Source organism: Diceros bicornis, chromosome 27 (assembly GCF_020826845.1).
Source record: "Diceros bicornis minor isolate mBicDic1 chromosome 27, mDicBic1.mat.cur, whole genome shotgun sequence".
Taxonomy (NCBI): Eukaryota; Metazoa; Chordata; class Mammalia; order Perissodactyla; family Rhinocerotidae; genus Diceros; species Diceros bicornis.
Window position 1 is genome coordinate 23,438,753 of NC_080766.1, and position 17,618 is coordinate 23,456,370.

Below are 17,618 nucleotides of genomic sequence, written 5' to 3' on the forward strand. Positions count from 1 at the left end.
TATCTTGAATGGTCTCTGTCACACACAGGGAGATTGGTGGGCTGTTGGCCAAAGTAACAAGGGATACAGGCCATATGCCTGTCATCATCCAATAAGCTAGTCTGATCTTGTTTATATGTGATGGAATAGTCATAATGATTCCAGTTGTCACAAAAGAGAGCTGCAAAATGCAACTGGGAAGCTCTGCTTGGATCATATTTGTTATTGTGTCATTGGCCAAAGCAAGTCACATGGCCAGGTCCAGCATCTGTGTAGGTGGGTAGTACCAAAGCACATGTACAAAGAGAGGGAAAGTCTTGTTTTATTTTGTTTTGGGGGTGGACCAAGATGGCAGGATAGGAGACTCCTGACTTTCCCTCCCCCCACAGATGCACTGAATATACAGCTGCATATGGATTAATTCCCTCAGAGAAATCCAGAAACTAGTTGAATGACTCCTACACATCAAGTAATTGAGAAAATACCCACACTGAAATAGGTAGGAAAGGCTGAGATATACTGCAGCCATAAGTCCCACACCTGGCACAGTACCTTACAATCGGGAGAAAACTCAAAATGCCCATTTTCTCCCTGAGAGGTGAAGAGTTTTGACTGCACATATAGTACCCAAACTTTTAAGACTATCACCTGAGGGATGTGCCCCCAAAACATCTAGCTCTGAGAGCCAGTGAGCCTCGGCATTCACGAGTCCCTCAATACCATAGGAAACAAAGAAGTAGTGTTTAAATGGGCACACAAAGTGCTTCCTGCAGCCGTCCTCTCCAGTCAGTGTAGAAGGAGCAGACAAAAATGCTCATTTCCTGGTCTTCCTCTAGAAGGGGTTTGACTGTATCTTTGCAAGCACCTGCCTGAGAGGTCTGGCTTCTAGTATGCCTACAGCTGAGAGCTGGATGGGATCCTCCTGGGAGACTGAAAGAGCTGGTTGGCACTTCCCTTGCCTTCTTTCTGTCTCACTCTGACTATAAAACCGAGTCACCAGCTTCTCCTTAGAAGGAGAGGGCCCACATATCTAGCACCCCAACTTTTAAGGCTGACACCAGAGAAAGGAGCCCTCAAATTACCTACTTCTGAGAGCCAATGGGGCTCAGTATTCCTGAGTTCCACAGGACCATAGAAAATAAGGAGATAGTTTTCAAATGGGTGTGTGAGCACTTCCTGCAGTACACGTCCCAAAGACATATACAGACCGTTCCATCCAATAGCAGCAGAACACACATTGTTCTCATGGTGCACATAGAACATTCTCCAGGATAGATCATATGCTAGGCCACAAAATAAGTCATAGCAAATTTAAGAAGATTGAAATCACATCAAGTATCTTTTCTAACCACAATGATACGAAACTATAAGTCAATAATAGGAAAAATGAATAATTCACTAATATGTGGAGATTAAACAATATGCTTCTGAACAACCAGTGGGTCAAAGAAGAACCAAAAAGGAAAACAAAAAATATCTTTAGAGAAATAAAAATGGAAGCACAGCGTACCAAAATTAAGGAATGTAGCAGAAGCAGAAGAGGGAAGTTTACAGCAATACGCATACTCAGAAAGGACTCAAATCAACAATTTAACTTTACATCTCAAGGATCTATAAAAAGAACAACCTAAGCCTAAAGTAAGTAGAAGGAATGAAATAAGAGATCAGAGCAGACATAAATGAAATAGAGACCAGACAGACAATAGAAAATATCAGTGAAATTATGAGCCAGTTTTTAAAAAAGATAAACATCTACAAGTCTTTAGCTAGACTAATGAAGAAAAAAAGAGAGAAGACTCAAATAAATAAAATCAGAAATGAAAGATGAGAGATTACAACTCATATCACAGAAATACTAAGGATCATAAGAAACTAGTATGAACAATTATATACCAACAAATTGAATAACCTGTTAGAAATGAATACATTCATAGAAATATACAACCTACCAAGACCGAATCATGAAGAAATAGAAAATCTCAAAAAATCTATTATGAGTCAAGATATTGAATCTGTTATCAAAACCTTCACAACAAAGAAGCCCAGGGCCAAATGGCTCCACTGGTGAATTCTACCAAACATTTCAAGAAGAATTAATACCAATCCTTCTCAAAATCTTGCAAAAAATTGAAGAGGAGAGAATTATGCAAGGGCAGCATTTCCCTGATACCAAAGCCAGACAAGGACACTACAAGAAAAGAAAACTACAGGCCAACATCCCTGATGAAAATACATGCAAAAAATCCTCAAAAAATATTAGCAAACCAAATTTAACAGCATCGTAAAAGAATCATGCATCTTGATCAAGTGAGATTCATTCCTGAGATGCAAGGATGGTTCGACATACGCAAATCAATAAATGTGATACACCACATTAACAAAATGAAAGATAAAAATTATATGATCATCTCAATAGATGCAAAAAAATCACTTGATAAAATTCAATATCTCTTGACAAAAAGTCTGAACAAATTGGGTATAGAGGAAACGCACCTCAATGTAATAAAGGCTATATATGACAAATCTGCAGCTAACATCATACTCAACAGTGAAAACCTGAAAGCTTCCCTCTAAGATCAGGAACATGATAAGGATGCCCATTCTTGCCAATTCCATTCAACATAGTACTGGAAGTCCTAGTCAAAGTAGTTAAGCAAGAAAAAGAAATAAAAGACATCCAAATTAGAAAGCAAGAAAATTGTCTCTGTTTGCAGATGACATGATCTTATACATAGAAAACCCTAAAGACTCTACCACAAAGAGTTAGAACTAATAAATGAATTCAGTAATGTTGTATGATAAAAAATAAAAATACAAATATCGGCTCTGTTTCTATACACTAACAACAAACTATCAGAAAGAGAAATGAAGAAAACAAACCTTTTCACAATAGCATCAAAAACAAGAAAATATATAGGAATAAATATAGCCAAGGAGGTGAATGTTCTGTACACTGAAAATTATAAAATATTGATGAAAGAAATTGAAGAAGATACAAATAAATGGAAAGATACTCTGTGTTCATGGACTAGAAGAATTAATATTGTTAAATTACTCATTCTACTCAAAGTGATCTACAGATTCAATGCAATCTCTATTAAAATTCCAGTACCATTTTCCATAGAAATAGAAAAAAATCTTAAAATTTTCGCGGAACCGCAAAAGACCTCAAATAGCTAAAGCACTCTTGAACAAGAAGAGCAAAGCTGGAGGCATCATACTTTCTGAGCTCAAACCACATAACAAAGCTACAATAATCAAAAGATTATGATATTGAAATAAAAATAGACACAGAGACCAATGAAACAGAATCAAGAGACTGGAAATAGACCCACACACATATAGTCAGTTAATTTTTGACAAGCCCCCCAGAATACACAATGGAAAAAAAGACAGTCTCTTCAATAAATGGTGTTGGGAAAAGAGGACATCCACACGCAAAAGAAAGAAATTGGACCCCTATCTTACACCATACACACAATTAACTCAAAATGGATTAAAGACTTGAACATAAAACATGAAACTCTAAAACTCCTAGAAGAATACATAGGGGATAAGCACTTTGACATTGGTCTTAGCAATAATTTTTCTGGGATTTGTCACCAAAAGCAAAGAAAACAAGAGCAATAATAAACTAGTGTAACTACATCAAACTAAAAAGCTTCTGCACAGCAAAGGAAACCATCAACAAAATGAAAAGGCAATCTATGGAACAGGAGAAAATATGTGCAAATTATATAAGGATTAAATATCCAAAATATATAAGGAATTCATGCAAGTCAATAGCAAAAATAACAATAATAATAATCAATTAAAAAATGAGCAAAGGACCTGAATAGACATTTTTTTCCAAAGAAGACATACAAATGGCCGACAGGTATATGAAAAAATGCTCAACATCACTAACCATCAGGGAACTGCAAAAAACAATAAGATACTGCCTCACATCTATTACTACATTTATTATCAAAAAGATAAGGAGTAACAAGTGTTAACAAGGATGTGGAACAGAGGGAACCCTTGTACACTGTTGGTGGTAATGTAAATTGATGCAGCCACTATGGAAGACTGTACGAAGGTTCCTTGAAAAATTTAAAAAAGAACTACCATATGATCCAGCAATCTCACTTCTTCATATATATATCCAAAAGAAATGAAATCGCTGTCCTGAAGAGCTATCTGCACTCCTGTGTTCATTGCAGCATTATTCACAATAGCCAAGATAAGAAAACAGCCTAAGTGTCCATCAACTAATGAACGGATTAAAAAAATAGGAATATTTTCAGCCTTAAAAAAGAAAATCCTTTCACTTGAGACAACATGGAAGAACCTGGAGGGCATTATATTAAGTAAAATAACCCATTGAATCTGTAGATTGCTTTAGGTAGTATGGTACACCAGAAATTACACAATGTTGTAAACCATTATGATCTCAATAAAATTACTGGGAAAAAAATATAACCCAGACAGAGGAAGACAAATACTGCATGGTATCACTTATATGTGGGGAAGAAAAAAATCAAACTCATAGAAACAGAGAGTAGAATGGTGGTTGCCAGGGCCTGGGGGATGGTGGAAATGGGGAGATGTTGGTAAAAGAGTAAGAACTTTCCGTTATAAGATGAATAAGTTCTAAGGATCTAATATAGAGCATGGTGATTATAACTAATAATGCTGTATTGTATAATTGAAATTTGCTAAGAGAGATCTTAAGAGTTCTCATCAAAGAAAAAAGAACAAGTCACTATGTGAGGTGATGGATGTGTCAATTAACTTGATTGCGGGAATCTTTTCACAATGTATGTGTATATTAAATACAATCTTCCCATTGTACACTTTAAATATATTACAATTTTATTTGTCAATTATACTTCAATAAAGCTGGGAAAATATTGCAAAGCATTTTCTGATAGTGATGCTAGTAGAGCTTTAACTTTATTAGGATTCTTTTTTAGGGTTATTATTGTTTTTGTTAGTGCTCTGATCACAAAATCCCAATATATCCCCAATTTTATTTAAAAGAGAGAGAGGAATTACTATGACCTTGTTTTAAAAAATAATCTACTTCAGATGTCATTTAAGCTGAAGCCAAAAGAACAAAAAGGAGTCATACATACAAAGATCAAGAGGACAGATGATTCTAGGCAGAGGTAATAGATAGTATAAAGACCCAAGAAAAAAGTGAGAAGAAAATAAGATACCTGATCGTGCTGAGAGACAGTGGGAGAATGACAGAAGAAGGTGGAAAATTAGGCAATGACCAGAAGATATAAGACTTTTTAAAACCTAATAGTTTGAATTTTATTCTCAGTGTGAACAATGTCATCGGAAAATTCTAAGCAGGGTGCTTTTAATCCCAAATCTCAGAGGCATGCAAATGAAAAATGTAATTTATTGCTCAATTAGATGTCAGCTGAAGTTCTCTATGATCCTGTTGTCTGTCTTCTTCAATTCTGAACCCAGGTTGAATGAAAACTTCTGTCTGGGAGAAGACACTCTATGGTCAAGGAGGGGAAAAAAGAAAAGAAAAAAAATTGCACTAGCATGTGATGGCTCTTAATACCCCTACTTAAACTACCTAGACATGGCCTATGTCACTTCTGCTCATCTTTCATTGGTCAAAGCAAGTCACGATATCCCAGACATTATGGGAGGGACATAATCCTCCCACAGGGGGAGTCAGTGAATAATTGGGGACAATATTTCCTTCTACCACAGGTACCACTGGCAATGCCATCAGATCTAAAGCTATGGAAATAAATGAAATAACTTAAAAAGAATGGAGATTAAGAATAGAAGGAAAACCCAGAAAGAGGTCAAAGAATTCTTTAATATTCAGAGATATAGTAGTAGAGGAGGAGCTGGAAAATGTGATTGAGAAGAATAAGTCAGTGTTAGTGGAAAACAACCAAGAAAGTATCTGTCATGACATAAGAGAAAGTGTTTCAAGAAAAAAAGAATAGTCGACTATAGGAAATGGTGCTGAGAGATAAAATAAGATAATAAGAGACATGGACCCCTAGGATTTGGCAGTACTTGACAAGAGTGTATTTGAAATGGCAACAATATGTTCATTTTATGGTATTATTTTTTCCTCCAGCAAAATTCGATATTGTGTACAGGATGAGGAAATGTAGGAGAAGGGAGAGTGATCTCAAAAGAGATGGAGTTTTATTAGGAAGTAGATAGTGGGGAAAAAACAATTCAGAGAATGAATGACGGTAGTGGTAGTAGTTTAAGCTACTGAATATATATTTTAGGCTGCAGAGAAAGCGAAGTGAAATTTTTGAGGCTGAAACATTCCACGTGATAATAAGATTTAAGGGGTGAAACGGATTTTGGTTACTGACATAAAATTAAGGCCCAACTATTGTACAGGCAGCCCACATGGAGTTTGCTATTCTAGAATAATGACAATTGAAGTGAGAAAGTCTTTCAAGTGGGTGTCTAGTTGACTAAAAAGTTGAGAACTAGAGATGTTGTGTTGTGTGCGTGCGCTTGTGTGTATTTATGCAAAATCATGCTACTATTCTATCTCGTGGAATATTAATGTCTAAGATATAACACGGTGCCTTGGCAATTGTAACTGGTTTATGTGTTTCACTTGGTGAGAAATGTTTAAGGTACAATTCAGAATGCTGGAAATATGTATAATGATAATCCTTCTACATCGTAAAGTTAGATGCTAAGAAATTTTCTATTTCATTAAGTGATGTGCAGTAAAATTTTGCACAGCTCTTTAGTGGTAATTTGCATCATAAAGGAAAGAATTGGAATATGTTAATTGGTTTGAGAATTATTTTTCTAAGTAACCACATTCATTTCCATTTTGGAGTGAGGCTCCAAAACTAAAATTCAAGCTTACTATATTCAGTTATGTCCTGAGTGACCTTGTTTAATGCATGGTTATAATTACCCTGAATAATCAATGGAAAAACAGGAAACTTCAAAGGCTAATGAATAGAATACTCTATGGTATTTAAGACAAAAAATGACTAGCTTTAATTTTTTTCTCTATGCATTTTGCAAAAGTAATTCCCTCCTTTCACCTGCGTGAACTGTAACTGGGACGCATGATATTCTTTTGACCATATAGGTTATTTCCATTAAAAACCCTATTGCTCACGAGTTATAGATTTGCGCTTTTCATCCATCACTTATTACTATTGATTTTTAAAATAACTTTGCTCTGATATAGTTTGCTTTTATGCTTCATTGAGACAGGAATCCAAGTCAAAATGATATCTCACGATCTTTTCTGCTGGAGTGATTAATGATCTCTGCTCATCTTCCACTAGTCTATTGTGTTAATTTAATATTAAAAATAAAATTTTGAGAATTACCAGCTTTTATGTGTACTGAAAGTCTCCCTAAATACACTACAGTATTTGGGCCATTTCTAAAAAATGCTTTCCAAGAAAATATGCGCCAAAGAAAATGATGGTTTTAAGAACTCATTCAAAATTCTTCATAAAATATTTTTTCTTTGCTATCAAAGCAATAGCTCTAAAGGACAGTTGCTGGCTTCAAGATGTTTACTGAATAGAAGAAATTTAATTTCTTGACTAATCTGAGTATTTTACAAATCTGGGCAAGTGGATGGTGGTAGAAAGTGAAGACAAGAATTTTCCAGTGCATATTCTGGAAAAGACAATTAAATTCACAGAACATTAACAACTGTTCTTATAAAGATGTAGAAGAAAGTTTAAAAGAAGTGAACAAAAAAGACCATTTATTAATCAGATTACAAGTGCCATGTGAAAATCCAGACTTTGATTCATTAGGCTTTTAGCTGTGACTTCAGAATATTTGGTTTTCAGACATTCTTTTGGTTCCCCAGGTCCATCAAGTTTCTTGCACCATGTGCCCTGCTTTCATATCCATTATGACTTGTGTGTCTCTCCCCTTTCTCCACCCTCCCCAGTCTAATCATTCACTTTTTTTTTTTTTTGTGAGGAAGATCAGCCCTGAGCTAACATCCATGCTAATCCTCCTCTTTTTGCTGAGGAAGACGGGCTCTGAGCTAACATCTATTGCTAATCCTCCTCCTTTTTTCCCCCAAAGCCCCAGTAGATAGTTGTATGTCATAGCTGCACATCCTTCTAGTTGCTGTATGTGGGATGCGGCCTCAGCATGGCCGGAGAAGTGGTGCATCGGTGCACGCCCGGGATCCGAACCCAGGCCGCTAGTAGCGGAGAGCGCGCACTTAACTGCTAAGCCACGGGGCCGGCCCTAATCATTCACTTAACATGTACTTAATGAGTGCCTACTTTTTGCTAGACAATTGTGCTAAGCACAATGGAAGATATTACTAATTCTGGTTAGATATAATTTCTTTTGAAAATGCATTTTCCTCAATTGCCTGGATATGGGCAGCTTCTACACTTACACTCAGAAACTATAGAAAGAAGTCTCTAATCTTCTTCAGATGATAATCATATAGCACTGAACTTGGGTTTTGAAAACAGAAAACTCTAGTATCGAATCCTTATGTGGCTTTGTAATGTGTCAACTTGGCTATGCTGAAATACATTTTCCATGATTTCCTTTCTTGTGTGTTTCTGGTTAGGGTGGGTTACAGGAGAGACTCTCGTGTGACATTTGGATGGTGAACGTGACGCAGCAGCCATTTTGTAGCTCTCGCACCTTGTTGCTGGTCTGTTAACTCCTCTTCTTTGTGTAAGGCAGTGGCCAGCCCTGCAACTGCTTCCCCCTCCCCTGGTTCCTTTTTGGGCTTTGCCAGGTCCTAAGCTGGGTGTGTGTTAGCTCTGATGGAGAACCGAGCTTCTGCAGAACAACCAAACCACTAAGGGTAGAGGCATCGACAAGTGACTTAGGTTTTGGCCTCTCCTCATGGGCTATAGCCTGTGCGCTGGGTTCCATTTAGTGGTTGCTCTCTGCCTGATGTCTATCCTCCCTTGCCTGCTGCCTGTTCCTGTATACCTCCAGATCCAGCTTCAGACACCAAAAAAACCAGATTTATAAATACTGCTTAATCAGTTCTAGATAAGGTCAAATCTCTGAAATTACTGCAAAGGTCAAATCTCTGAAACAAATCTCTGTGTCTCTCAGAAATATTTACACTCCAACATTGCTGTTAGGAATATAAGTTGGTACAGCTCTTAAGGAAGAGAATGTTTCAATATATATTATAACAATATATGTATTTACATTTGGATGCAGAAATTTCACTTTTTAGAGTGAAGACATGTCTCTATCTACAAGAAAATATACATGCAACAGGTTATTCATGCTGCACTGTCTATAAGTTCAAGACACTGGAGGAAAATACATTCACAAACATAGGATATTGGCTGAATAAACTATGGTATAATTACACACTGGAGTCTATGCAGTTATTACAAAAAACTGAGGAAAATCTATATTAGCTAATGTGGAAAAATTTCCATATGATGTTAGGCAAAAGAAAACCAACAAGAGAGGGTATGTTGTATGCTACTATGTGCATAAGAATGAGAAATAGGAAATATATATGTATTTACTTACTTTTTAAAAACAAAACCTAAGAATGATAGTTCTAAAACATCTCAGATCTCCGTTTCTTTGGTATAGTTTTGACATTTGGATCCACATTAAGGTTTTATATAGTCAATAAAATAAAATAAATGAGGTTGGAGAAAAATCTTTAAGATGGAAGGCAAATTAACCTAATTATGTTTCAAATGAATAGCACGACCCAACTGAAGGATGGAACAAAGAAATAACCCAAGTAACTTGTAAATACATTATCACAGTATTTTGACTATAATCCTTCAGTATAAAGACAAAAAGACTTTTTTAAAGGTTCTGAAATCTAGTTAGCAAGATTTCTGTATTGCCATAGATTAATAGATTTGAAATTGCTTTCTATGTATCACAAGACTGACAAATGGGAATATATATTGTGGACAATTGTAGCAAGATATTTTGCTGTTGGAAAAGGGAGTAACAATACAGAAAGAGATGAGGGATAGAATAGATCTTCTAGTGGAATTGAGATGGGAAGTATCAGCTGGTTATAGTAGTGAGAGGACAATGTTTCTTAGATTTCTACCCAACAAGAGTAATTCGTTTTATCCTCCATTTTGAACACTGCCAATAAAAAGTATTGAACAATTCTGAAAATATTCTAACCAGCAGAGTTCAGTTTTTTCTTTCCCAGCATTCCCATTTCCCAAAGTAAAAACTAAGTAAAAAATTATATGAAAAATTAATTAAGCGTTCTCAGAGTATGTAGACATTAGAGAAAGCAACTTCTTTGAGTTTGTGGTCATTTTGTCTTCTATTAGGAAGTGAGTTGTTAGAGTGACTTTTCTTTCCAATTTGTTGAACTCATCCTAGTAGACTGACAGCACAGATGCTGCTGAAGCCCTACTTTTGAGGGTTAATATTAAATCACCATTCTTCTGTTCCTCTTCCCCATTAGATCAATAATGTGAAAGGTCTAATGTAATGTCAAAGGACTTGCGTTTATCAAACTGGAACTATCTTGTGACTATTTGTCAAGGTCACCTCCCCGCCCCTTTTTAAAAAAATATTACTGAAGAAATTTTGTTGAATCAATAAATAACTTGATGAGATTTTATGACCCAAGTTAAAAAAAGATTATGTAACATAAGTTCCTTTCTGTCCTAGATTAAAAACTGAACATGTATAAGATTGTTCAAAAGACATATATGATGGATTCGAAGCCTCTATTATATCACAATTTACTAGAGATAATATTGGTGTTTAATAGACACTGAATAATTTGAAATCAACTTTGCAGTCATATTTTATTGATTTTGCATTTAATTTTCATTTATTAGGTGATGTTCATTGTGGCATCTCCAGTCTGAAGCATTGTCTGAAACTTGTTTTGAAACATTTGAAAAGCATCCAGTGAACCTCACATCATCCTTCAGTTTTGCTATTTATTTTTTGCAATATGCTTAATTTCTCACAAATGCCTTGCTTAGTGCTGTAACAGTCAAAAAATTGCCCTACTGTCTTCTAAAAGCAGCTTTCTTGAAGTTAGAATCTGCCACATTAACAACTACACAACTTTTAATTAATTAAACGACGTTACAGATTTACAGAAGATTTGAAATAATAAGCTGAAAAAAAGTCCATTTAGTTATGACTGGTATATTGTTTAACCAAGGAACAGACATACTTGAGTCACTTAAAATCATAAAAACTGTCTAATTTCTGTAATTTGAAATGTTCAGTTTTAGATAAATTGCAAATATACACTTTAAAGCATGCTCTACATCATTAGTTTCTGTGTGTGTGTGTGTGAGGAAGACCAGCCCTGAGCTAACATCTGCCAATCCTCCTCTTTTTGCTGAGGAAGATTGGCCCTGGGCTAACATCCGTGTCCATCTTCCTCCACTTTATATGGGACGCTGCCACAGCATGGCTTGACAAGCAATGCGACGGTGCACGCCCGGGATCCGAACCCCAGGCCGCCACAGCGGAGTGCGTGCACTTAACTGCTCCGCCACCAGTCCAACCCCTACATCATTAGTTTTTAATGAAATGAAAATTAAAGTTGCGTTGAGAGACCATGACATGCCTATTCAAATGGCTAATATTAAAAAAGGCTGACCATGTCAAGTATGGTAGAGGATGGAAAGGAACTTGAACTCTTTCATACACTGCTGGTGTGAATAAAAAATGATAAAGCCACTTTGGGAAAAGTTTGGCAAGTTGTTCTTTTTTTTTTGAAGAAGAAGATTGGCTCCCTGAGCTAACATCTGTGCCAATCTTCCTCTATTTTGTATGTGGGTTGCTGTCACAGCATGGCCACCAATGAGTGGTGTAGGTCCATGCCCCGGAACAGAACCTGGGCTGCCAAAGTGGAGTGTGCCAAACTTAACCACTAGGCGACAGGTCCAGCCCCCTGTTCTTTTCTTAAAGTTAAGCATACATTAACCATATAACACAGCCATTCTACTCCTAAGGGAAAAAAAAGAAATATATGTCCGTACAAAGATTTGTACATTTTTTCATAGCAGAGATGTTTGTAATAGGTAAAAACAATCTAAATGTCCATTACCAGAGGAATAGATGAATTGTGATATGCCAAAAAAATGGAATATTAACAATAAAAATAAGTGAACTATTGATACAACCAACACCATGGATGAACCTCAAAATAATTATGTTGAATAAAAGAAACCAGACGTCTCCTCCCCCCCTGAAGAATATATACTATATGATTCCATTTATATAGAACTCAAGAAGATGTACATTCATCTCTAGTGCTAGAGAGTAGATCAGTGGCTGTCTGGGGATGGAAAGGTGAGGTGGGGATGAGAGGAAGGGAGGGATTACAGAGTATTGGGAGGAAATTTTGGGTGTGATGATATGTTCACTATCTTGAGTGTGCTGTGGGTTTCACAGATGCGTGTATATGCCAAACATTAAATTTTGCACTTTCAATTTGTGCAGAAAAACTGTGTGTCAATTATATATCAAGAAAGTTCTTAAAAAAATAACAAAAACAGTAAATTGTCTCCCTCACCTCCAGCTAAGGCCTGCGGCAGGTGAGACCTTGCAGTTTTGAAAGTATATTAGGGGTCTTTCTGCTCTCTTCTATATGATATTTCACTTTCAGTATAAGATTCCCGGCCTTCCCAGACCTGGTCTGAGAGAAGAGAGGAAGGAAAAGTAAATCAAAAGGTTTTACTGAACAGGTATTATCTTAAAGTGTCTTTGTGCTGCTGTGGTCCTATGTTAGGCCCCTTTAGCTGCAACTTTCTCAATGAAGGCCATGCCAATCTTCCATCCACACACTCCCAACCCCTCTTTCTGCTTTGACATCTGAAAATATATTTCATCTCCTCCTTCTGAGGACAACTGTACTCTCTGGCAGAGTTCTTTGGGAACTGGAAACCTTTTAAAGAGGTCATTGGAATTCACACAACTTTGACCAGCTTGGGAGAACAGTACAGTTCATTCCCAGACAACAGTCCTGCTCTAGTCAGGTCCCCACCCTCATCCTTTTCAGGCATGGGTCAGACAGTGGCCCCCTGGGTCTCCAATGGCAGGAGACAAATAGTAAGCTTTTCAGGTGGTACTGCACCCCTTGGACTCGAGGATGGCGGCCTGCATTCTCTACCTGTTGGAGAGTGGAAATTTAGTATAGGTCTTTCCAATTACACTCTCTTCACAAAATTCTACAGACAAATCTGACCCTTTTATGTGTTAGCTGTGGGTGAATCCTCTAACTGGTTCTTAACCACCTACTATAAAATGTCTACTGGGAGTTATGTGTCACAAGCTACTTTGAAATGTAACATCTATTAATTTTATGTTTCAGACAGAAGTGAGTTAGGAAACTTTCCTTTAACAACATGTTACAAATTTATTGAGTCAGGCGATATTTATTGAATATTTACTCTGTAAAACACTGTACCAAGCTCTGTAGAAAATAAAGAGGCGATAATAAACATATTATATCTTCAAGAACATTTCATAGAATCTAGTATGGAAAACTAGATGTGTGGGTACACGAGTATAATTCAGATAGAAAGTGGCGTGCCACGAAAAGAGACACAAGTAAGTACAATGGAAAATTAAAGGCACGAAAGGGTCTTGTACTCTGGATTTGTAAGATTTGGGACAGTGACGAGAGTGGAGAAAGTCTATAGGAGTAGAAGATAATTAAAATTAGGGAGTAGGATACTTTGTAAGAAAAATAGTCTTTCATCAATGGTTATTTCCATTTATTATAATAATTCAATTTTAAAGCCTCAGACTTCATGACTTTGGTGTTATCCAAATATCTATCAGTATGTTTTCGAATATATTGAAATGAGTGAATTGAAATATTTATGTGCACATTAAATTCTAATAAATCACTGAGTTTCATTTACAGTTTATTAGTGAATAGATTGCCTCCTATGCTTCCTGGCTACTTTCATATTGATTAGAGACTTAACAGTCAGATAGAAATGATACTTAACACTTTGTAATTGCCTTTAATAATGAGGGGTTTTTTTCCTATGTTTTCTATGAACAACATCTCGATACTTTATTTTGATTAACAATATGCTATGTCATGAAAAGCAGACAATCTAGAGATGATAAAAAACAAAAAGGAAAAGGCAATGTTATCTAATGAATCTTACACAATAAAAGTTTCTCCTGTCTTGATATGATTATGTGAGGGTGTTTATGAGATGGAAATATGTACCTCAAGCTTGAGACCAGTAGTTTTTGGGTAGGATTTTTTTGGTAACGTCTACCAGCTGGGATAGAGTGGTGACTGGTAACATGGCAGTCAATGATCTCCCAGGGCCCTCCCTTTGAGCATGATAGAGTATGTATTGTATACTGGGGAAAAAAGCAACTGTTACATGTGTGTGCGTTTGTGTGCGGGTGTGTGCGCTTGTACATGTTTGTGTGTATCTGTGTGCACATATTTTCTCACGCCCCAGCTGGAGGTCGCGGTGGTTTTCTCGGCTCCTCACTACCCCTTTGGGCACTATTTAAAAGTGTCTTTCCTTGGAACATGGGCCACATTGTTATTTAAACTTGATTGTACTCTCAATGTTATCATCAAACACCTTCTACAATCTTCTTCTTTTTTTTTTAACCTCATTCAGTCCTTTTATTTCACAGGAAGACACACAGAAGCAGTAAAATTAAATTCACAGATTTAGTGGCAGTAAAGAGGTGACCATGATGAATATTTGACCTATTAAGCACCGTAAGTTGGCCATAGTCTGTATGGCAAATTTGCCTGAGGATAATTGTATCAAAGCTATCAATATAGTTGCCATGCTAATTTAGACATTTAAAAGTTCAATTACATTTTAACCAAATATTAAAATGATAAAAGAGGGGCCAGTCCTGCGGCCTAGTGAGTAAGTTTGGCATGCTCCACTTTGGCGGCCCAGGTTTGTGGGTTTGGATCCTGGGTGTGGACCTACTCCACTCATCAGCCATGCTGTGGCAGTGACCCACATATAAAATAGAGGAAGATGGGCACAGACGTTTGCTCAGGCCAATCTTCCTCAAGCAAAAAGAGAAAGATTGGCAGTGGATGTTAGCTCAGGGCTAATCTCCCTCACACACCAAAAAAAAAAAGATAAATGAATTTGATTAACTATTGACATTTGCTGTAGTGTACAAAATATGATGTAGCATTTTGCTTTAAATTATTTAGAAAGTATTTTCAATTAGTCAGAACTTAATTTTTAAATTTCTAATCTTTCCAAAGAATAACATATTTTTATCATTTTTCATGGTTTAAAAACTTTTATATATTTTTATAATTATTCTTTACAATAAAGTAGAGAATGGATTTCCCATATTTTTAAAAAGATGCTAAAAATCTCAGAGGGAAAAAAGGAAATTATTATTTAATGGTCTTCAGGCTTTATGTTTTTTATTTTTTCTATAATATTTTAGACATTTTATGATGATATTCAGATATAAGGTATGGGTATTTTGAACATGGTAAAATTTAAAAACAAAAAAACAAGCAAGCAAAATAAACAAACTAAAAATATAAATTTGTCTAAACGATGATACAAAGTATAAAATCAATAAGAAAAGAACATTTGAAAAGGAAATTAATCATTAGGATAGGATTACAACATATGGTAATAAAATAACCTCCTTAAATTACAAATGAAATAGACCTGGAAGGTCAACACTATCCATAAACTTGAAAGAATGTACTCACTAATCTAACTTCCTGCTGGATGTAGGAGGATTTATTCAAGAAGTATAGATGTTGCAGACTCCCCACAGAAAATCAAAGTCTAATTGCTGAACAAAGTCTAATAAATAAACGTGAGCAATATTTGTTCAATTAAGAGCTAAATTGTACAGTTCTGAAATCCTAGCATAGAGAGAGAAGAATACGTGCTAGTATCTAGACGGTGGAAGCAGACCTAGTTCTTAAAGATCAGTGGTAGCAGGTTTAGAAAAAGTGAAAAGATGGGATGATTTGTGAATAAAGGCACAAAAATGGGAAACTATGCAACACAGTGAAGGGATCCATATGACCACAGAAAATTTATTTAGAGGGTTATATTAGTCTGCTCAGACTGTCATAGCAAAATACCACAGATTGTGTGGCTTAAACAACAGAAATCAATTTTTCACAGTTCTGGAGGCAAGAAGTTCAAGATCAAGGTGCTAGAACATTTGGTTCCTGGTGAGACCTCCCTTCCTGGCTTACAGACTGCCACCTTCTCCTTGTGTCCTCACATGACTGTTTCTCTGTGCACAAGAGGAGAGAGAGCTTTGGCATCTGTTCCTCCACGTATAAGGACATCAATCCTATCAGATTAAGGACTTGGCCTTATGATATTATTTAACCTTAATTACCCCCTTAAAGGCCCTATCTCCAAACACAGTCACATTGGGAGTATGGCCCCAACATATGAATTTGGGCGGGGTACAAATTCAGCCCACAACAGGGGGATAAAGATATTAAGGCCACGTGGATGATGAGCTTGTAGGAGTACATTAGAGCTAGATGTTGCGGGAAGGTTTTATGATCTGCCTCTGCACACAGCTTTCGAATGAATACACAGAGTTTGTGAAGGAGCAAGAAATTTCTGTGCATCCAACCCAGTGCCAAGAGGGCACATGGTCCTTTCGTTTATCTGTTGCTGGGTAGAATATTTTCATAGCACCCTTTAGGTATTCTGGAAAATGTTTTAGTGTTATGTCCCATGAACCTTTTCATTAGGCTCAAAAGTTTCCATTTCTACTGAGGACAGGGAAGCTTTGAAAAATTACAGTTAAAAGTAAAGAAGCCTGTTTTCATTTTAAAATAGTGTCCTTTGGGGAAATGCCCAGTCTCCAGGGATTCTTCTGCTCCTCAGTGTGCCTGAGGTGTAGAAGACTGTGTATGTGTCCTCATCATGACAAGGCCATGAGCCTAAGCTCTGGAGTAGATCCTTCTGCTGTCCTCTGGGTCCTCCCTGGCCCCTGCATTGATACCCCATAGCAGTGGGTGTCCTTCTGCCACTTAGGGTGCAAATTGTGGCTGGGAAAGCTCATTTGCATCCTGAAAACAATCAGAGCCTGCTGGGCCCTCCTTGTGGACCCATCCCCACTAAAGCTCTTGCTGGCACTGTTGAACCTGGGCCCTCAAACATGTCTTCTGATTAGTCCTTGTCCTAGGCTCTTTAAGCTGTAGCTTTTGCCGTGAGGTCATCACCCTCTCTCGGTGCAACAGACCTACTGGTTTTCAACTCTCTCTACATAGTGCACAAGGATTGACCTAGATGCAGAAGGAATACTCTTAAACACCTCTCTGAGTCTAAATAAATCAAGCACCATTTTTGTTCTCCTAAAATTATGTAGGTACAGGGCTCTCTTCAAGGTGGTCCAGATTCCCTACTGAGAAGATATACAAAAGCCCTGCTGGATTCACCTTTCTCCTCTTTTGGGGGGCATTTGGTAGTTTTGTGACCCCATCTTTATGAAGTTATAACGCACATGAGTGTTCAGGGACCTCAAGTCTGACTGCTTGCCCTCATCCTCCTGCTCCCTCTCTAACCCAGGAGTTTCTTTACACAGGAGTTACTGCTTTGTCATATTCTCCTCCTTCCAAGATAACATTCACTCTTGCCCCTTTTGTAGGATAGATAAAAGTTCAGAGTCAGACATGTCTAATGGGCTGCAGA